Here is a 22765-nt window from a genome sequence, read left to right on the forward strand (position 1 = left end):
CACTGAGCTCTGATTTTATACCTTCGCATCTGTTATATGAGCTCCGTGATCACTGCTTATGCTAACGACCAACTCTCCAGGCCGGCCGAGGTGGCCGAGCGGTTCTAGGCACTTCAGTCCGGAACCGCATGACTGCTACGGTCGCAGGTTCGAATCCTGCCTCGGGCATGGATGTGTGTGATGTCTTTTGGTTAGTTAGGTTTAATTAATTCTATGTTCTAGGGGACTGATGACCTCAGATGTTGAGTCCCATAGTGCTCAGAGCCATTTGAACCATTTGAACCAACTCTCCAGTTTTTTAAAGACTGGCCGGCTCATGCACGCGTACTTGGAATCCCCATATGCCTCCCGTTTATTCACACAGAAATCTGTCAGTGACGACCCGAGAATCAAAGAACAAAGCAAATGTCGCGCACCGGATAACATCTTCTGGATGCAGGTGTCAGACTGAACGACGTGACAGTGGATCTCCCACTTAGCGTCGTGTGCAGTGCGCAACACTACTTTAATAACTGCGGGAGTCCCTAGACTATCTTCTTAAATAAATGAATTTAATAATTATCACGGCTTTCGACATCTTATACATGACGAGGATTTCGGATACGTGGTGAAGTTAATAACTGTGGGAGGCCCTAGACTATCTCCTTAAATAAATGAATTTAATAATTATCACGGCTTTCGACATCTTATACATGACGAGGATTTCGGATACGTGGTGAAGTTCATGGTGTTATATACTTTATTCTACAACAATCTAACACAGCTCCCAAGACCATGCAGCGGTCACAGTTAACAAAAAGAAATCTCATCTAAATCTGAATTAAATGCAGGAACACCTTCATTTATCTCCCGATAAATAGAGTCAAGTTAACAGTTGGACTATCAATCACGTGGCCACCTAGGCTATGACGAAGCCCAGCATTCAAATCTAAAGCAGTATGAACAAAGCCAAATTTTAAACTGGCACTCCCTAGGAAATTTGTCTCAAAATTGATCAAATAAATTGATTTGACGGACCTACTCTTCATTTCGGATCAATTAAATCTAATAACTTTAGAAAGTGGAACCTGATACCGAATTACTAACCTTTTGTTTTAAAAACACATTGCGGAACTTACCCAAAGCTTGTGATACCAAGTTCTGGATGACGTGCAGCGCTTTGTTTCTTTTCCTCCTCCTCCGTTTGAACAGGCCATGAAGGCCCAACGGTACCGACCGGCCTCCGTGTCATCCCCAGCCCACAGGCGCTACCGGATGCGGATACGGAGGGGCATGTGGTGAGCACACCGCTCTCCGGGCCGTATGTCAGTCTACGAGACCGAAGCCGCTACTTCTCAGTCAAGTAGCTCCCCAGTTTGCCTCACAAGGGCTGAGTGCACCCCGCTTGCCAACAGCGCTTCGCAGATCGGATGGTCACCTATCCAAGTCTTAGACGAGCCCGACAGCGCTTAAACTCGGTGATCTGACGGGAACCGGTGTTACCGCTGCGGCAAGGCCGTTGGCTGCGCCTTGTTTCTTAGCCCATCTCATACTCTCTGAAGCAGGGGGAAGGAAAAACAGTGTGCCACTATCTGCACTTTACACAAGGGCAGCTGACAATTCTCTTACTCAAAGGTGCCTATTACAATCGCCCTTGGGACTGCAAGAAGTTGAAATCATATTCCAAACTTTCGGCACTTTGCTATTCTCTGGCTCTTATTGAGAGCGTTCAAAACATATTTACGAACTAGATTATTTATTCCACTCTCGTACAGGAAGGAATAGAAGGAAGGAACATGGACTGCAAATGAGTAAAGAAATAAATATAGATGTGAACATTTTCGTTCACCATTGGCAGTGCATTCAAGTGACACCAGTACAAACTTTAGAAGCAGTTAGGTGCTAGCAACAACTTGTGGTACCAATTCCACAGTTCATTTGTGCCACGTTCTTTTAGATGTATTCACCATATATAATTTTAATTTTCTTCCAGTTCATTTTCAGTTCGACTGCTAACAAATTTGCCTTTGGTGAGCAAGTGTATTTCGACTGTGATTTGTAACTAAAACTATATTATTTGGGAATAGTGGCTTTCTCAGCGAATACCGCAGATGAAATTTTATTGTGTTATCATCCGTGTCGTGGCGTCGTGTTGTCTCAACATTTCGACGAGTTTTCTTCTCGTCGTCTTCAGTTGAAGTGTCGGATTCATGTGCACTTCGTTCTTCTATAGTCGCTGGCCACATGCTCCGTTACTAAAGGTGCAAAGGATGGGCCAGTCACTAATACAAATAGTCAACATATAGCAAATACTTTAATAAATATTGCTGTCGCCGGCCGTTGTGGCCGTGCGGTTCTAGGTGCTTCAGTCTGGAACCGCGTGACCACTACGGTCGCAGGTTCGAATCCGGCCTCGGGCATGGATGTGTGTGATGTCCTTAGGTTAGTTAGGTTTAAGTAGTTCTAATTTCTAGGGGACTGATGACCACAGATGTTAAGTCCCATAGTGCTCAGAGCCATTTGAACCCAATAAATATTGCTCACTTTTTCAGTAAATATAAGTAAAAATACTAGCTGCCCGACAATGGTATATTAAACGGCAGTGCCTAGAAGCTTGCACGAATAATACTGTAACATACCAGGACTTCCTCTCTTCTTACGTTACACTTCACGATACCTGTAGGCGGACCGACGCATTGGATGATGTGTCTAAGTGTCTTGTGCTCTCCCACCAACATGTAACCAGCAGGTACCGCGGGTCAGCAGTCAAATGGTTCAAATGGCTCTGAGCACTATAGGACTTCAAATCTGAGGTCATCAGTCCCCTAAGCCGGCCGGTTCTGGGCGCCACAGTCTGGAACCGCGTGACCGCTACGGTCGCAGGTTCGAATCCTGCTTCGGGCATGGATGTGTCTGATGTCCTTAGGTTAGTTAGGTTTAAGTAGTTCTAAGTTCTAGGGGACTTATGACCTCAGCAGTTGAATTCCATAGTGCTCGGAGCCATTTGAACCTTATTTTTCATCAGTCCCCTAGACTTAGAACTACTTAAACCTAACTAACCTAAGCACATCACACACATCCATGTGCAAGGCAGGATTCGAACCTGCAACCGTAGCAGCCGCGTGGTCAGCAGTCAATGAGATCGTTTCATGCTGCCAGTGAAGCTGTTATTGCAATTATAGCGCAGTTGACACTTGGCGCAGTGGCTGATGATAAATACCTTTAAAGTCGCTCCCATTAGCCTCCGCGCTGATGCCGTTAGCAGTTCCCGCTCTCTGTAACGTGCAACTAGGAGAATCGTTGGAAACGGGACAGAGTGTAATTCACAGTGACCAGAAGGTTCTGGACGATAACACATTTTTAACGGTGTATGGGGTATGCGCCGTGCAGGCAGTGCTAGTTTCGGAGCGATTAACGGTGGAGCGGCCTCATAAATCTAGAAAGACGGAAGGCAAGCCGGTATCAGGTGTGATCACGCCCGTTCAGGTGACATCGCGGGCTGATTAACTTCCCTTGGCGACAGGAACACTCTCTGTACCCACCTGTGATCGAACTACCATTAGTGTCGTCTGCCAAAAATGTTAAAGGGGATGCACTTGTTGTTGTTGTTGTGGTCTTCAGTCCAGAGACAGGTTTGCTGCAGCTCTCCATGCTACTCTATCCTGTGCAAGCTTCTTCGTCTCCCAGTACCTACTGCAACATACATCCTTCTGAATCTGCTTAGTGTAGGCTATTCATCTATTGCCCTTCCTCTACGATTTTTACTCTCCACGCTGCCCTCCAGTACTAAATTGGTGATCCCTTGATGCCTCAGAACATGTCCTACCAACCGATCCCTTCTTCTAGTCAAGTTGTGCCACACACTCCTCACCTCCCCAATTCTATTCAATACCTCCTCATTAGCTATGTGATCTACCCATCTAATCTTCAGCAGTCTTCTGTAGCACCACAATTTCAAAAGCTTCCATTCTCTTCTTGTCCAAACTATTTATCGACCGCGTTTCACAACCATACACGGCTATACTCCATACAAATATTTTCAGAAACGACTCCCTGACACGTAAATCTATACTCGATGTTAACAAATTTCTCTTCTTCAGAAACGCTTTCCTTGCCATTGCCAGTCTACATTTTAATATCCTCTCTACTTCGACCATCATGAGTTTCTTTGCTCCCCAAATACCAAAACTAATTTACTACTTTAAGCGTCTCATTTCCTAGTTTAATTCACTCAGCATCAGCCGATTTAATTCGACTACGTTCCATTATCCGCGATTTGCTTTTGTTGATGTTCATCTTATATCCTCGTTTCAAGACACTGTTCGTTTCGTTCAGCTGCTCTTCCAGGTCCTTTGCTGTCTCTGACATAATTACAATGTCATCGGCGAACCTCAAAGTTTTTATTTATTCTCCATGGATTTTAATTTCTACTCCGAATTTTTCTTTTGTTTCCTTTACTGCTTGCTCAATGTACAGATTGAATAACATCTGAGATAGGCTACAACCATGTCTCACTCCCTTCTCAACCACTGCTTCCCTTTCATGCCCCTCGACTATCATAACTGCCATCTGGTTTCTGTACAAATTGTAAATAGCCTTTCGCTCCATGTATTTTACCTCTGCCACTTTCATAATTTGAGAGAGAGTGTTCCAGTGAACATTGTCAAAAGCCTTCTCTAAGTCTACAAATGCCAGAAACATAGGTTTGTCTTTCCTTAATCTATTTTCTAAGATAAGTCGTAGGGTCATTATTGCCTCACGTGTTCCAACATTTCTACGGAATCCAACTGATCTTCCCCGAGGTCGACTTCTACCAGTTTTTCCATTCGTCTGTAGGGAATTCGTGTTATTAATTTGCAGACGTGGCTTGTTAAACTGATAGTTCGGTAATTTTCACATCTGTCAACGCCTGCTTTCTTTGGAATTGGAATTATTATATTCTTCTTGAAGTCTGAGGGTATTTCGCTTGTCTCATACATGTTGCTCACCAGATGGTAGAGTTTTGTCAGGCCTGGCTCTCCCAAGGCTATCAGTAGTTCTAATGGAATAATGTCTACTCCCGGGGCCTTTATATGGTTTGAGTGGAGACTTCCAGTGATGTGTCTGAACGTTTATAGAAGAACTGTAGCCAGTCCTTCCTCAAGAACTGAAACCATGCAAGGCACTGATACTGGACAGTGAGGTGTGGAGGATAGTCGACCTTCTAACTCATTCCAGTGGTATGCCATTGCTTTCAGGTAGGTACTTCTGGCAGACCAGTGTTTCTTTTTTTTTTTTTTACGAATCTTTTTATCAACAAACCGTTCCGTCACTGATGCTGATACAGTGACAGTCTCCGAACTATCCCTCTAATGTACGCAGCACACAATACTGTAAAATATGTTCATATCTTTCCTCGTTTAGCTTTGTCTTAAGCGCAATAAAAGGACCATATCCTGATTACGATAAACCCCTCTGTGCCGCAACACCACCTCCTCCGTTTTACAGTGTTGCCACTGCACAGGATAGCAGGGGACGCTCTCCAGACATTCGGCAGACAGAGACCCTTCAACTGCAGAATGAGATTTTCACTCTGCAGCGGAGTGTGCGCTGATATGAAACTTCCTGACAGATTAAAACTGTGTGCCCGACCGAGACTCGAACTCGGGACCTTTGCCTTTCGCGGGCAAGTGCTCTACCAACTGAGCTACCGAAGCACGACTCACGCCCGGTACTCACAGCTTTACTTCTGCCAGTACCTCGTCTCCTACGTTCCAAACTTTACAGAAGCTCTCCTGCGAACCTTGCAGAACTAGCACTCCTGAAAGAAAGGATATTGCGGAGACATGGCTTAGCCACAGCCTGGGGGATGTTTCCAGAATGAGATTTTCACTCTGCAGCGGAGTGTGCGCTGATATGAAACTTCCTGGCAGATTAAAACTGTGTGCCCGACCGAGACTCGAACTCGGGACCTTTGCCTTTCGCGGGCAAGTGCTTTACCAACTGAGCTACCGAAGCACGACTCACGCCCGGTACTCACAGCTTTACTTCTGCCAGTACCTCGTCTCCTACCTTCCAAACTTTACAGAAGCTCTCCTGCGAACCTTGCAGAACTAGCACTCCTGAAAGAAAGGATATTGCGGAGACATGGCTTAGCCACAGCCTGGGGGATGTTTCCAGAATGAGATTTTCACTCTGCAGCGGAGTGTGCGCTGATATGAAACTTCCTGGCAGATTAAAACTGTGTGCCCGACCGAGACTCGAACTCGGGACCTTTGCCTTTCGCGGGCAAGTGCTCTACCAACTGAGCTACCGAAGCACGACTCACGCCCGGTACTCACAGCTTTACTTCTGCCAGTACCTTGTCTCCTACCTTCCAAACTTTATAGAAGCTCTCCTGCAAAGGTCCCGAGTTCGAGTCTCGGTCGGGCACACAGTTTTAATCTGCCAGGAAGTTTCACCCTTCAACTGGATTGCCACGGGGTGTAGCGTGAGTCACCATTCCGAATTACTCGTTTTCAGTGATCCACCGTTCACTGTTGTCGCTCTTTACGTCACCTCAGGCACCACTGATTACAGAAATGTGTGACTTACTAAGAGCTCCTCGACCATTGTACACCATTCTTCTTAAGGGGCTCCGGAACGCCCTATACTTGCAATGTTAAAATAACGCTTATAAATTACATCTTTCCTCACAAAGTATTTGAGATAGGAAGTTGAACTTTTTACAGATTATTTATTGGAATATGGGCTACAACTTAACACAGGGATTTTACAAAATTTTAGTTCAGTTATTAAAGATGATTTTTTTCAATTGTAATGAAAATTCACAACATTTTTTTGCAATTTTTTATTTATATATTCAAAAATATACAGTTTTTTGGAAAAAGGCTGTGTTAAATTATGCAGAAGGTACTGTGTAACATTTACTGAAAGTTTGAAACAAATATGTTTGGAAGATCCTTAGAAAACATGTAATTAGTATGAGAAAATAAAAGTTTTGGGAATCGAGCGACAAAGATTTTTAGTGCATTCCAGGTCCATAGGATGGATTATCTTCATCCTCTGCAAACTCCTCCTCCAGCTCCCTCTTGTTCCTTCTCCTGTTTACTCTTGCTTGTATTTCTAGACTCTTTACAGCCCTGTCTGCAGCCCGAAGGCGTTCCTTGTCTAAAGCAAGCATCGCTCGTTGTTGTGTTCGTAGATTTTGCTACCATTTTCTTCAGTTGCAGTTACTGCAACACTGTTCCAAAAGGTGGTCATGTATGAACACTTATCACATTTCAGTTGTATTTCACTAGCAAGTCCTACGTGCTTTATTATGGAGAGTTCCAGACCAACTTCGCTACGATGAATACATCTTACACAGTTTGAAAAAATTCCTTTGAGAACCGACATATCAAATATTTCATTCACATCCGATTCGCCCATAAAACATTCATAGTTTTCACTCATTGAACCAAGCTTCTTCTGTGAAGTATTTTCTTTCCCACTTTGACTGCTATGGGCAGGTGTACTTGAGAGGTTAGGTTCACTCACTTGGTTATCGTCTTTATTGTTTACAGTAATAACACATACCTTTGGCTTTCCAACATTTCTCCTGTTCTTAAAAGCCTTCAGAGGATTTCTAATAACTTTACTTTTACTTCAACAAAACAGAGACTCAAGGAACAGAATTAATTACGAATATTTTCGAGATAACGACAGAGTAAATAAACATGAAACAATCAACAATCACACCAGCGATATATATTGAACCATCACAGGTTAGCCACAATACATACTTTATCTCACATCACTAAAATGTACCTGATGAACACGAACGTTAATAATAACACCATTTGACAGCAGTTTAACAGCGCCACAGTGGGTCACGCCCATGTAGAACACATTTCAAAAAAAATTTAAAAATAGTTGTAGTCTTCGGAATTGAATAAATTATATATCTATTAAAAGGTAATAGTCTGCAGATTCAGAAAACGCAAAAAAGTAAAAATTGAACTTTTCATGATTTTGAGCCTTTCCGGAGCCCCTTAACTTCCTGCACAGCAGTAACTCTGTGGTTTCGAAATCGAGAGTGTTCTCTTTCGCTGATTCCAAGCGGTTTTGTACAGCCACTTTCCACAATGCTCGGCGGCCCCTGTCTGATCTTGGTTTACAAGTGGTTGTTGCATTGCGTTTCCACTTCATAGTCTCATCACCAACAGTCGACTTGGGCAGCTTTAGAAGGGTTGAAATGTCCCTTATAGAAACGTGACTCAGGTGACATCCACTAATTAGTTCACGTTCGGTCCACCTCTTGACGGGTCCACCTCTGGTGACATCTAGTGGTGATTCCACATTATATCGGGGTGTCCGGATATTTTTGACCAAACAGTTATCAAAAAGTAATTTTTTTCAACCACAGGGGTACTAAAATATACCATAACTATAGGACATCTCAGGAGCAAGATATGTTATTGAAAGTGTCGATTATATAACAAACAGAAATTTAATCGTCTGAAGCAAGGTCACAAAAAAGGGAAAACTTCTTAAAGTAAAACAAATGTTTTTCAGAACAAGTTATGTTGACTGGCCAACGGCCGTGCCGCAGTGGTAACACCGGTTCCCGTTAGATCACCGAAGTTAAGCGCTGTCGGGCTCGGCTATTACTTAGATAGGTGACCATCCGTTCTCCGAAGCGCTGTTGGCAAGTGGAGTGCACTCAGCCCTTGTGAGGTAAACAGAGGAGCTACTTGACCGACAAGTCGCGCCTCCGGCCTCGTAAACTGACATATGGCCGGGAGAGCGGTGTGCTGACCACATGCCCCTCCGTATCCGCATCCAGTGACGCTTTTGGGCTGAGGATGAAACGGCAGCCGGTCGGTACCGTCAGGCCTCCATGGCCTGTTCGGGCGGAGTTTAAATTTATAGTTACTTGACTGCGGTCACTGTCGAAATTTTTTTTGTAAAAACGTAAATGTAGTACTGTACACTCTGTTACTGAAGATAAACCATCTCATGTAAAACTATGATGTTCATTTTAGCAGCTGAAGTCAAGGATCACTTCAGAAACTCGGTTTATTTAAAAAAAAGAGTTGCTCGACAAGTCCAATCTGTCCTAACATTGAGACAAAACGCAAAAGAGAATACGGCGAGTGATTGTACAGTTCGAGAGACATTCTTTGGACGTGTAACACAATGCTAGCTGTCGGCACTAACGTTTCTTACGGTTACAATTTCCGGGATCAGACCCCGTAGTCGAAGAATAATACTATACACCGACTTTTGCCAATATTTTCTAAAATGCCGTGCACGAAAATCTCGGGTTCTATTTATGATAAAGGGCCAAGTGGTTTGGATACATCTAAATCTACATTGACACCCATCAGTCCACCTTACGGAGCGTGGTGGAGTGTATCCCAGACGACTACTAATCATTTCCTTTCCTATTCCACCCGCAAACACAACAAGGGGAAGACGACTGTCTACAAACCTCCGTATGAGCCCTAAATTCTCGTATCTTCCAGTGGTGGTCCTTAAGCGCAATATCTGTTGAAGCAGCAGAATCATTCTGCAGTCGGCCTCAATTGGTGGTTCTCTTAATTTTCTTACTAGCGTTCCTCGAAAAGATCGTCGGTTTCGCTTCAGAGATTCCTATGTGAGCTCAGAAGCATCTCCGTAAACTTCCATGTTGTTCGCACCTACCAGTAAAAAAGCTAACAGCCCGCCTCTGAATTTTTTCAATGTCTTCCTTTAATCCGATCTGATCTGGATCCCAAACACTCCAGCAGTATTTAAGAGTAGGTCGCACTAGCGTCCTATATGCGGTCTCCTTTACCGATGAATAACACTTTCCTAGAATTCTCCCAAAAAACCGAAGTCGACCATTAGCCTTTCCTACTTTCCAGATCTCACATGCTCGTTCAGTTTCATATTGCTTTGCAGTGTTATGCCCAGACATTTTGACGACCTGACTTTGTGAGGAAGGACACTACTAACACTGAATCCGATCATTATGGGTTTGCTTTTCCTACTCATCTGAACTAAGTTTCATTTTTTTTTCTACGTTTACAGCTAGCTTCCATACCTCTCACCAACCAGAAATTTTGTTTAAGTCATGTTGTATCCTCCTAACCCTTGGCCTAGCTATCATTTGTATAGCTATCAGAAGAAAGGGCATACTGCAGCTTTGCTACAGTACAGGATCAAAATCAAAACATTTGACAGTTCTTCCAGCCCAGGAAAATTGAGCAAATCGGTTGGTTCTTTCGCCTTAGATGTGGTCTAAGGTGGGTCTTAGACGCCCTGTAAAGGGATCATTTGTTCATGGGTGGTTCCTGGAAATAACCCGAAAAACTAAAACTACCAAATTATAACTTCCACAATTTCCGTTCACGGCAAATACTCGAAATTTTTGTCACATACTCTTAAGACGATGTTCTCGGAGCACCTTGAACTTTTTTCGATTTCGTTAAACGTTACTGAGATCCAGACGTTCTAAGTTACCGTACTTGTGGACGAAAAATATGCCCAACACGTATTTGTAGTTTTAACTGACATGGTGAACACCTGACAAGGGTTTTGGTGTCATCGCAAGGATTCCCAGGTCACCAAACTGTGTTTTTAATCAACATTTTCTTATCAATAGATGTTCATGGTATGCTATCTCTGAATGATGGGCACTTCATGTCTATACAGGCTGCCTTGACCCGGAAATTATTTGACTGTGACACCTGGATGCGTAAGCACCTTACAAAATTTATTTTGGCATTCCAAATCTTCGTATTTGCCGATTAAACATTTCATTTTTTGATACACTGTTGACGTAGCCTAAAAAGATGTGCGTTTTTATGTAAAGTAGTGTAAAGTGATCGTGGGTTTGATGGGAGAACATTTTAATGGCTGACGCGCTGCAATGTTAAAAGTTCTGGAGAACATTTTGTTTTAAATTTGTATTATGTGGAGTTATTTGTTGTTTATACGTGCCAAAGTTTGTATGTGTGTCTAAGTACATAAATAAACTGTCAAAATTTGTTTTATATAAGCAGCAAACCATGCTGTAACGACATGAAAACGACAACCATCTGAAAAATCCTCATGAGAATCAAAAAATACAAACGACAGAAAAGTGGGTAACCAGCTGCCTCAATCCTCACTCTGACTTCGTCACCAAATATTTTGGCATGCGAACATATTTTACGCTGAAAGAGAATTGCAGAGAAACAGTTACGGTGGGAGAGAGATAAGACAATGCCAGTGGGAGAGAAAGAAAGGGGAGACAGTATAGCGGCAGAAAGAAAGTGGCAGTGAAAGAGAAAGAGAGATAAATGAAGACAACGGTGGGAGCGAACGAGAGAGGAGACAGTGGTGCTCAGTGAGAGGCAGTGGCAGTAAAAAGGAAAGAGAGACTGACGGCGATAATAGCAATGGAAGCAAAAGAGAGAGGAGACAGTGGAAATGAAAAACACAAACCACTGGAAACCATACACAGACTTCGGGGCCTGGACCCTCACCCCTGTCCCAAGACTGGCAACCTTTAACAGGAAAAAATTTGCTCGCTTAGCCCCATCTGCTATGCCCACGTGTTAAAGTTTCCCGACCTAGGAGTCAAAACTCGAAGCAAACCATCCCCAGGTACATGTGTGGAGAGGATACAGTAGTGATTGAAGAGACTGACAGCAGAATGTAAGTGAGAAAGAGAGGGAGACAGTGGCAATGGGAGAAGAAAATAAGGAGAAAGACAATGCCAGTGGGGCAGAGAGACAGACAAAGTGGTAGAGAAGGAGACAGTGGTAAGGAAGAGCGAGAGAAATTAATAAAAATGGTGACAGTGGGACGGACAAACGGCTCTGAGCGCTATGGGACATAACATTTGAGGTCATCAGTCCCCTAGACTTAGAACTATTTAAACCTAACTAACTTAAGGACATCACACAAATCGGTGCCCGAGGCAGGATTCCAACCAGCGACCGTAGCAGCAGCGCGGCTACGGACTGAAGCGCCTAGAACCGCTCGGCCACAGCGGCCGGCTGGGACGGACACAAAGGAGAAAGTGCCAATGGGAGAAAAGCGAGACAGTGGGAGAGATATTTACAGACAGTGGCTGTGAAAAGGGGATGCTGAGTATGGTGGCTTCATTACAAACAGCTGCGCCGCGCGGGGTAGCCGCGAGGTCTAGGGCGAATTCTCACGGCCCCCCGCGGCTCCCCCCGTCGGAGGTTCGAGTCCTCCCTCGGGCATGGGTGTGTGTGTTGCCCTTAGCGTAACTTAAAGTTAGATTAATTAGTGCGTACGCTTAGGGACCGATGACCTCCGCAGTTTGGTTCCATAAGACCTCACCACAAATTTATAAATTTTACGAGCAGCTGCGAGAGGTAACTTTAGAGATAAATTGGCAACTGCATGAAGATTAATTTGACACATTCATCTATTCCTAGCATTGCATTATTGCCAAGAAAGATCGTGAATAGAAGGTATTTCGGCAGATGCATTTTGTAGTGTTTCCAGCGTGTTATTTCTTGAAGATCTGCTTCAAGTTTCACATCATCAAGAAAAACTGAGATTTCAGAGGTATGATACTTCTGTGTCAACACCTGCAGCTCTTGTTTTGTGACGTTAAATTCGCGGATGAACAATAACGAGATGATCGGGACACAGTTAAGGAAACGTCGCCTCGTGTGCGATGCGTTATCCAACGTTTCGCCGCCGCTCGGGATCACACTCCACTGTAATCGCGCGGCTCGGCGTGCCGGACGAACTCCCGGTGTAAATCGCGTCTTGCGGCGGTGGTCTGGGAATCGCCGGCAGAGGCCGTACCTCCCGCCGCCCCATTCCGGCGGATTACAGCGCCGCCTGGATGTAGTCCGACGACAAGTGGCTGGCCTGCGGGCGGAAGACCGTGCAGAGCGCCGGAGCGGGCGCAAATCCTTAGCCGCGGGAGCTTCCGCCACCGCACGCAGCGTAAATTATCGCGGCAGAGAAATTATTTTGCTTCAGCCACTACCTTACAGTGGATGGAGACTCAAGTTGCGACATACGAAACCAAAACTCAGGTATCAGAATTAACATTCTCATACTCATGTGTGTTACGTCTTTGACTTCGAATGGGACTGTACTGAAGCGCGTACGGGTCTACAGTCACCTTACTCTTGAAAACTTAAGATCACTTCTTTCCTCGTCTCATACGAACTATGGTAAGTATCCGCCTTCTTTAGGCATTTTCTATCGGCAGAAAACTAAAATATACGAGGTGCATTCAAGTTCTAAGGCCTCCGATTTTTTTTCTCCGGACTGGAAAGAGATAGAAACATGCACATTGTTTTAAAATGAGGCCGCTTTCATTGTCAATACGTCCCAGAGATGGCAGCACCGTACGGCAGATGGAATTTTACCGCCAGCGGCGAGAATGAGAACTGTTTTAAATACTTAAAATGGCGACTTTTCCTTACTTGAACAGCGTGCAATCATTCGTTTCCTGAATTTGCGTGGTGTGAAACCAATTGAAATTCATCGACAGTTGAAGGAGACATGTGGTGATGGAGTTATGGATGTGTCGAAAGTGCGTTCGTGGGTGCGACAGTTTAATGAAGGCAGAACATCGTGTGACAACAAACCGAAACAATCTCGGGCTCGCACAAGCCGGTCTGACGACATGATTGAGAAAGTGGAGAGAATTGTTTTGGGGGATCGCCGAATGACTGTTGAACAGATCGCCTCCAGAGTTGGCATTTCTGTGGGTTCTGTGCACACAATCCTGCATGACGACCTGAAAATGCGAAAAGTGTCATCCAGGTGGGTGCCACGAATGCTGACGGACGACCACATGGCTGCCCGTGTGGCATGTTGCCAAGCAATGTTCACGCACAACGACAGCATGAATGGGACTTTCTTTTCGTCGGTTGTGACAATGGATGAGACGTGGATGCCATTTTTCAATCCAGAAACAAAGCGCCAGTCATCTCAATTGAAGCACACAGATTCACCGCCACCAAAAAAATTTCGGGTAACCGCCAGTGCTGAAAAAATGATCGTGTCCATGTTCTGGGACAGCGAGGGCATAATCCTTACCCATTGCGTTCCAAAGGGCACTACGGTAACAGGTGCATCCTACGAAAATGTTTTGAAGAACAATTTCTTTCCTGCACTGCAACAATAACGTCCGGGAAGGGCTGCGCATGTGCTGTTTCACCAAGACAACGCACCCGCACATCGAGCTAACGTTACGCAACAGTTTCTTCGTGATAACAACTTGGAAGTGATTCCTCATGGTCCCTACTCACCTGACCTGGCTCCTAGTGACTTTTGGCTTTTTCCAACAATGAAAGACACTCTCCGTGGCCGCACATTCATCAGCCGTGCTGCTATTGCCTCAGCGATTTTCCAGTGGTCAAAACAGACTCCTAAAGAAGCCTTCGCCGCTGCCATGGAATCATGGCGTCAGCGTTATGAAAAATGTGTACGTCTGCAGGGCGATTACGTCGAGAAGTAACGCCAGTTTCATCGATTTCGGGTGAGTAGTTAATTAGAAAAAAAATCGGAGTCCTTAGAACTTGAATACACCGCGTACAGTTCCGAGATGAATCACAATTTTTTTTCCTGAATCTGTATTTATTCTCCACAGGCCGTCTTAAGGTGTGTGTCAGATGTCACTTTGGATACCACTGCCATTTCCACCCTTCCCTGTTCCAGACGCCAATGATCCACCGACGGACGGCTATTTGTAAGCCTTCCCGTGAGCTCAAATCTCTCTGGTTTCACCTTCATGGTCTTTTCAGGAGATATACCGGGTGATCAAAAAGTCAGTATAAATTTGAAAACTGAATAAGTCACGGAATAATGTAGATAGAGAGGTACAACATGACACACATGCTTGGAATGACATGGGGCTTTATTAGAACAAAAAAAATACAAAAGTTTAAAAAATTTCCGACAGATGGCGCTTCATCTGATCAGAATAGCAATAACTAGCATAACAAAGTAAGACAAAGCAAAGATGACGATCTTTGCAGGAAATGCTCAAAATGTCCACCATCATTCCTCAACAATAGCTGTAGTCGAGGAATAATGTCGTGAACAGCACTGTAAAGCATGTTCGGAGTTATGGTGAGGCATTGGCGTCGGATGTTGTCTCTCAGTATCCCTAGAGATATAGGTCGATCACGATACACTTGCGACTTCAGGTAACCCCAAAGCCAATAATCGCATGGACTGAGGTCTGGGGACCTGGGATGCTAAACATGACGAAAGTGGCGGCTGAGCACACGATCATCACCAAACGACGCGCGCAAGAGATCTTTCACGCGCCATCTGTCGGACATTTTGTGAACTTTTTTTTGTTCTAATAAAACCCCATGTCATTCCAAGCGTGTGTGTCAATTTTTACCTCTCTATCTACAGTATTCCATGGTTTATTAAGTTTTCAAATTTATGCTGACTTTTTGATCACCCTGTATGTAAGATGTAGCAGTATGTTCGTTGACGCTCCTCGGAACGTATGGTCTAGTAGCTTTTAGCAGTAAACCACGCCTTGATGCAGAATATCGCTCTTTTAACGCCTGCACGGGACTTGGTTGAGTATTCCCGTGACGCTGTCGTGGTTACTCAATGAACCTGTGACGAAACGCGCTACTCTTCTTTGGATCACCTCAACCCCCTCTCTCAGTCATAAAGGATACTACTTCCAGACTGAGGAGCAACAGCGGGCCGGTGTGGCCGTGCGGTTCTAGGCGCTACAGTCTGGAACCGCGTGACCGCTACGGTCGCGGGTTCGAATCCTGCCTCGGGCATGGATGTGTGTGATGTCCTTAGGTTAGTTAGGTTTAAGTAGTTCTAAGTTCTAGGGGACTGATGACCTCAGAAGTTAAGTCCCATAGTGCTCAGAGACATTTGAACCATTTTTTTGAGGAGCAACATACGAGTATTAGTAGAACCACGGTTTTGTAAATGCTTTTGTTGGTGTATTAGACTGCCAAACCATACTTTCTAAGAATCTCCATCTGGCAGCTTCCTTACCTTAGATTAGTATTTCGTGATCATTCGATATATTACATATTTGAATTAAAGGGCGCAGAGATATTGCTTAATTTACTGTAATGGGTGACTACATTGCATATACTTCATTTTAATAAATAAAACCACTCTGATGTTATCAGAGACTGAGTGGTCATATTCTGCCTCCAGTGAATCTTTTGATGTGAATAAACAACTGTGTATTCATCTCATAGAATCGGGTGTACTGCCAGTGGTCCGCGTCTTCCCAACACGATATTTCGACGTCATAACTAGGCGTCTTCATCACGTGTTCCCTGAGACATGTTGACGAGCTGACCTTGTCCCATATTTATGCCTTGGCGGTGTGTGGCGCTCCCTATGCCGTCCGAGCCCACTGCGGCCATTTCTGGCGGTGGTGTCAGTCTCTAGGCGCTCTATCTTCGGTCCGCGCCCGTTGCGACTCTCTCCTGAGGAAGCGGACATCCCAAGGCGTTCGGTATTGGGTCCGCGCCCGACAGGCGCGATCCTAGCACTATCATGGCTCTGTTGAAGTTCCGTATGCTGTCCGCGAGCGCTGCGAGTTTGTCTCGTGACCGAGCCATTCTCTTGGCCTTCTCAACCCGGTATGCGCCTGTGAGGTCCTCTTCCTGCAGCATCCGGCTGCATACTATGACGGCTATCCTCCAAGGAACTTGCTGCCGCCTGGTATCGCGTATGCCGTTCTGTTCCGTTACTTACGCCCTTGGACGTCTCTAGTTGATTCCTGGAGGAGGGAACTTTCTTCCGTTGTTTCTGCAGTAGTTCCAAAGCAGGATTCCACGCAGTACTAAGCTGATATCCTGCTTCCCGGTTGATCAAGTTCTCCGCCATCTTGATTTCAATCGATTCGTTAATGACACTAGCCCAGAATCAGGGGGTCTGAGCCAGGATCCTGGTTTTGTCATAATCCATGGTGTGCTCAAGGTCCAGGCAATGTTGTGCTATTGCAGATTTAGTTACCTGTCGTAGCCTGGTATGTCTGGTGTTCTTTACATTTTATTTCATCTGATCTGGTAGTTTGACCGATGTAAGACATCCCACATTCACATGGTATATGGTAGACACCAGGTTTCCTTAACCCCAAATCATCCTTGACAATTCCAAGAAGAGTCCTTATCTTGTTAATTGGGCAGAACACACGCTTGATATTGTGTTTCTTCAAGAATCTGATGATCTTGGGAGATATAGCCCCAGCATACGGTAGAAAGGCAACTTTCCTTGTCTCTTCTTCCTGCTCCTCTCCGGTTGCCTCAGGTCTGGTGGGATGCAGCGCTTTGCGGATGTCCCTGGTGGAGAATCCGTTGTCTGTGAACACTCTTTGCAGATATTCTAATTCCGCTGTCAGGCTGTCTGGGTCAGAGAGTGTTTTGGCTCGGTGTACCAGTGTTCTCAGCACTTCATGCTTCTGTGGTGGGTGATGGCAGCTGTCAGCCTGTAGATATAAGTCAGTGTGTGTTGGTTTCCTGTACACCCTGTGGCCTAAGGTGCCGTCTGCCTTCCTCTTTAACCAGGACATCGAGGAATGGGAGCTGACCATCACTCTCTACTTCCATAGTGAACTTGATGTTGGAGTGTCTTGTGTTCAGATGGTCCAGGAACTCATCCAGTCTTCTCTTGCCATGTGGCCAGATGACGAACGTGTCATCAACGTATCTGAAGAAACACGTCGGCTGGTAGGCAGCAGTTGTAAGTGCGTCTTCCTCAAATTTCTCCATAAACAGATTCGACTCTACTGGAGATAAGATGCTACCCATGGCCACTCCTTCGGTCTGCTCATAGAATTCGGACCGAAGATGGAGAGCCTAGAAACTGATATCACCGCCAGAAATGGCTACAGCGAGCGCGGACGACATAGGGAACGCCACACACCGTCCAGGCATAAATATGGGACACGGTCAGCTCGTCAACCTGTCTCAAGGAACACCAGATGAAGACGCCGAGTTACGACGTCGAAATACCGTGTTGGGAAGACGCGGACCACCGGCAGTACACCTGATTCTACGAGATGACAACAAATCCCCAGGAAATTATGTAACTGTATATGCGTTCACAACTAACGTGGAAATTAAGTCCTGAAGGTATGTTATGTATCTCCTCTGTAGGAATCAGTATGGATTCCGAAAGTAGTAGGAATGAGATATCAGAAAGACTAATTAAGTTCTACAGTCAGTCCTGATGGTATGTTATCTATATGCTCTGTAGGAATCAATATGGATTTCGAAAAGATCTATTGTGTGACAGTTCGTTCATGAGGCCCAATAGGCGGTTTAGACGGTTAGCTACTGGCGCTCAGATAGATGCCATGTTCCTTGACTTGCGTAACTCATCCGATGCAGTTCCATACTGCTGTGTAATGAACAAAATATGAGTGTACGGAATATCAGACCAGCTGTGTGATTGAGTTGAAGAGTCCTAATAAACTTAATGCAGGGTGTCTTTCAAACAATTAAGTCTTCAGGCGTAGAAGTGACTTCTATCGTACTCCAAGAGAGCCCTATGGGTCAATTATTTTTCACAATATCCATAAAGAAAGCTCCGGAAGCGGCATGACCCATTTCGCGGATGATGCTGATGTATACAGAGAAGCCGCAAGGCTAGAAATTTACACTGAAATCTAGGCTGCAGAGTACCGATAGTTGGTGAAGGGAGCGGAAATTGTCCCTCAAAGAATGTGCTGCATACACATAGACTGAAATACTCTTTACTGTATGATTACACGATTTCAGAAGAATCACCGGAAGCATTTACACCCATAAAGTCTCTACCAATATAAGTACGGAGCGGATTGAAGTGGAACAAACACATAACACTAATCACAGGAAAGGCAGATGGCAGACTGAGCTTCATTGAAAGATTCCTCAGGAAATGTAGTCCATCAGCAAATGAGGTAGCTTACAAAATACTCGTCCGACCAATACTTGGATAGTGATCGTCAGTATGGGATCCGTACCAGACAGCATTGACAGAGCAAGTAGAGAAGATACAAAGAAGAGCAGCACGTTTCGTTATAGTGATCACGAAAGCGTCACAGAGATGATGAAACAACTCCAGTGGCAGACGCAGCTAGTGAGATGTTGTGCATCATATTGTGGTTCACTATTATTATTCCAAGGCGTACAATTCTGGAAGAGTCAACAAATTTATTGGTTCCTCATACGAGTATCTCGCGGAAAAACCATGAAGGTACAGTTGAAGAGATTCGAACCCATACGGAGGCTTATCGCTTATCGCGAATTGTTCTTCCCGCGAACCGATAGAGACTGGAACAGGACAGGGGGGAAGTAACCGTTTTACATAAAGTACCCTCCGCCACAGAACTCAGGTGGCTTGTGAAGTGTAAATGCAGAACATGGAGAAATAACTAAATTTTACTATAACGGGTGACTGCACTGTAAAAAACTTGATAAGTGTAAATGGGCACCATAGCTGTTGTTCGTGGTGAGAAGGATAATACTCTGTGTGTTACTGCTTAAGGAAATGTCTCTCCTCAAGATGTCACTGATCGCTTGCAGGACTCTGATGTTATGTGAGACTGTTTCGCTATATTTTGCATCCTCTTGTGCATCTGTTGCTGTAAACAAACCATTGTGTATTCTTCTTGATGCAATAATTTACCAACAGCGGTATGTATTGTAGAAATTTATTTTATTTTATGAGCTTCTGTGTGCTACCAGTGAATCATTCGTCCTGCAACAGCTCTTGGTGTCCAGGCGACAGTTATATGGCTCCTTCCGTGTATAGCGATTTTACGGCTATGACGAGTGGGGCCTGAAGATGACATCAATGTAATGCCGAAACTGGTAGCACATAGAAGTTCATAAAATAAAATAAAATTAACAATACATACGGCTGTTGGTAAATTATTGCATCAAGATGTTCATGCCATCCGTCGTCCCACGATCCATAATGGATCAACGAAGATCATTGTGTATTCGTTCAAGGCGGAGGTGTAAATTAAATCCTGACGATATGTCAGGTATTTGGGTTACAGGACGTTCGAGATACTGAAAATTTACTGTGAAGAGATATTGTAGGCCTACTGTACATACTTTACTGTAATAAATAAAACTACACTTTGATCTTGGCAAAAGCCGAGAAGCCAGCTAGGTATTCTTATAGCGTTGGCTCTCTTTGTCTGCTTATGCGCAACGCGTTACATTTATTTACCTTCAGGATTAACTGCCAGCCTTTGCCGGAGTAACTGCAGTAACTGATACTACCTGCATTTCACGGTAGTGTTTTGATAGTCATGACATCAGATGCCAAGAGGCTCTCTCATTGGCTCTCTCTGAAGAGCCTGTAATGCGAGGATCAGTCAGAAAGCACCATAAACACTGCGGACATCTCTTATCGTGTAATGCTACAGTGAGGCCACATAGAAGGAAACTGTCTGAACGGTTGTCGTGGGGGAAGACATTAAGATGGTGTTTGAACGTGCAATCGACGACGAGGTAATTAGAGGCGAAGCGCACGTTCGGTTAGGAGAAGGATGGGCAGAGAAATCCACCGTATCATTTTTAAGGTATCATCCTGGCCTTTTTCTCAAGCGACTTGTCGGGTTGCTGATGGGTATTTGAACAAGCGTCCTCCAGATTGCGAATCCATTGTCTCACCGTGCCACTCCTCCAACTCGCACGATAATTTGCTGTGCTTCAGCTCTATGGTCATCACAGCCAGAGATCTCCACTTGCAGTAAAGGATTGTTCAGGTATTTCTTCACCGTACGAACACTGTAGACAATAACAGACCAAAAGCGTTGCGTTATATGGATTTGTAAGCAGGAGAAATTGCTCAAAATTCAGCTGCTTCATCCAGCCCTCATTTCCCTGATAACTTAATGTTTGCTCCATAGAAAGAGTGGGAATACAGATTCTCGGAGAATGGTAGAGGGATGATAACACTTTCGTGGATCAAGTAAAGACCTCAGTTGCCAGCACATCACAATTTACAGTCAATGAATACACATTACGCGTTTTTATATCGTTGATGACTAGTTACTCTGAAACAGTTTTAATTGCTAGTGATTGAAGCTGAGAAATCAACACTTGACTTCACAGCTGCTAACATGCTGAGAATTAAAATGGTTCAGTAGTTTAAGTATTAGTTGCCTATTTTCATCATAGCAACGGTCACTTTTAGAACTAGATTGTCCATGCATTGAGGTAGCATTTAATTCATCATTATAATTTGTCAGTACTCCGGTTTTCACTTACACGATACGTATGTGATTCTCGTCTTTGCATCTCTTATTATCAGTTTCTTTCCTGCTTTAATAATGTATTAACTTGTTCTCTTCGCTGCTACTGACTTCCAAAGGCTCAAGGGGTATGTCTCCTGATAGTGAGCGGCAGCTTAATTTAAATGTGAATACTGCAAAAGCAATAGATCTCTTGTAACAAAAATACATAGTGGTCCAGTGTGGCGGCATCAGAGATCACTTATACTCGAATAAAGTTTCTAATGAAGATAGAAACCCAAGATGTGCTAGCAGACGGCATTTCCTGATGTAGGCGAGAAACCAAGCAGAAGTTACCGTAAGCAAAACCAAAGAATTGTTAACGAACTGCTTTTCTATCTTAAAAACAAAATCAGATTTTAAATACCAGTGATGATGCTTTACCTCAATAAAACGAAACGCGTTTGGTGAGAAAAATACAAAGTTTCTTGTAGTTGAAACGACGGAACGAAAATACCCTCAGCAATTGTAAAGCAACTACGGACAATATGGCCACATAAATGAAGAATTTATTTGTTTTTATTTAAGGGCTCGATTCTGGCGTTAGCTCGAAGCTGTTAGACTCTCACATGCTAGAAAGTATTCAAGGTAAACGTCTTCGAATGTTTCCTTCTGGAGAAAGAACTTGCCAATTCGTTCTGAACAGCAATATGCACAGATTTCTATCAGGGGGCACCCAACAGCTAGCGTGTTTGCACACAGCTGTATTGAAAAATTAAAAAAAAAATGTATTTGACACTCGATGAATTTCTAAGAACAGCACCATAAATGAGATTTTTTCACTGGAAATAGCAACAAACACATATATTTCCATACCTTTACCAGTGAGGTGTTGACTGCAGTTAATATAATTTAACATCAAAAGTACACACGTCTATAAATTTTTCTCATTGTGTTGTTAAAAACCAAAGCGTTGTACGAGAGTTGACTGAAAAGTATTACCTCCACCTTCGTAACTCTTCAACAGTTGGCAGCATTGGAATGTGCCAGGTACTGGCTTGCTCCGTAGCCTCTTTTCTACAACTCCAGTTGGCGGGAAACCTTAGCATTGAACGGTTGTGTTGTTACAGGGTGAAGTATGGAACCCTGCGCTGACGGACGGACAATGCGATTTAAGAAACGTGCATTCACTGAATTCTTGACAGCAGAAGGTGTCAACCCAAAGGAGATTCATCAGAGAATGAAAGCATTTTATGGTGATTGTTGATGTGAGACGTGCGTCGTTGGGCGAGTAAGTTTAAAGATGTTGAGGCGGGAACGTCTGACCTGCGTGACAAACAAAGAGTTGGATGTCCTGTGACAGCAACCACCGAGTTTCACAAGCAAAATGTTGACAGATTGATTCAGAACGATCGTCGTATCACTCAGAGAGAAACTGGAAGCACAATAGAAATTTTACAAGAACGTGTGGGTCACATTATTGCTTTGCTTGACTATCGGAAGATCGGTGCACGATGGGTATCCCGGATACTGACTCCTGAAATGAAAGCGCACAGACTTGAAATTTGCCAGGAACTCCTCTCGCGTTACGAGAATGAAGGTGACGCCTTTCTCCATTCT

This window comes from Schistocerca serialis, chromosome 7, assembly GCF_023864345.2.
Source record: "Schistocerca serialis cubense isolate TAMUIC-IGC-003099 chromosome 7, iqSchSeri2.2, whole genome shotgun sequence".
Classification (NCBI taxonomy): domain Eukaryota; kingdom Metazoa; phylum Arthropoda; class Insecta; order Orthoptera; family Acrididae; genus Schistocerca; species Schistocerca serialis.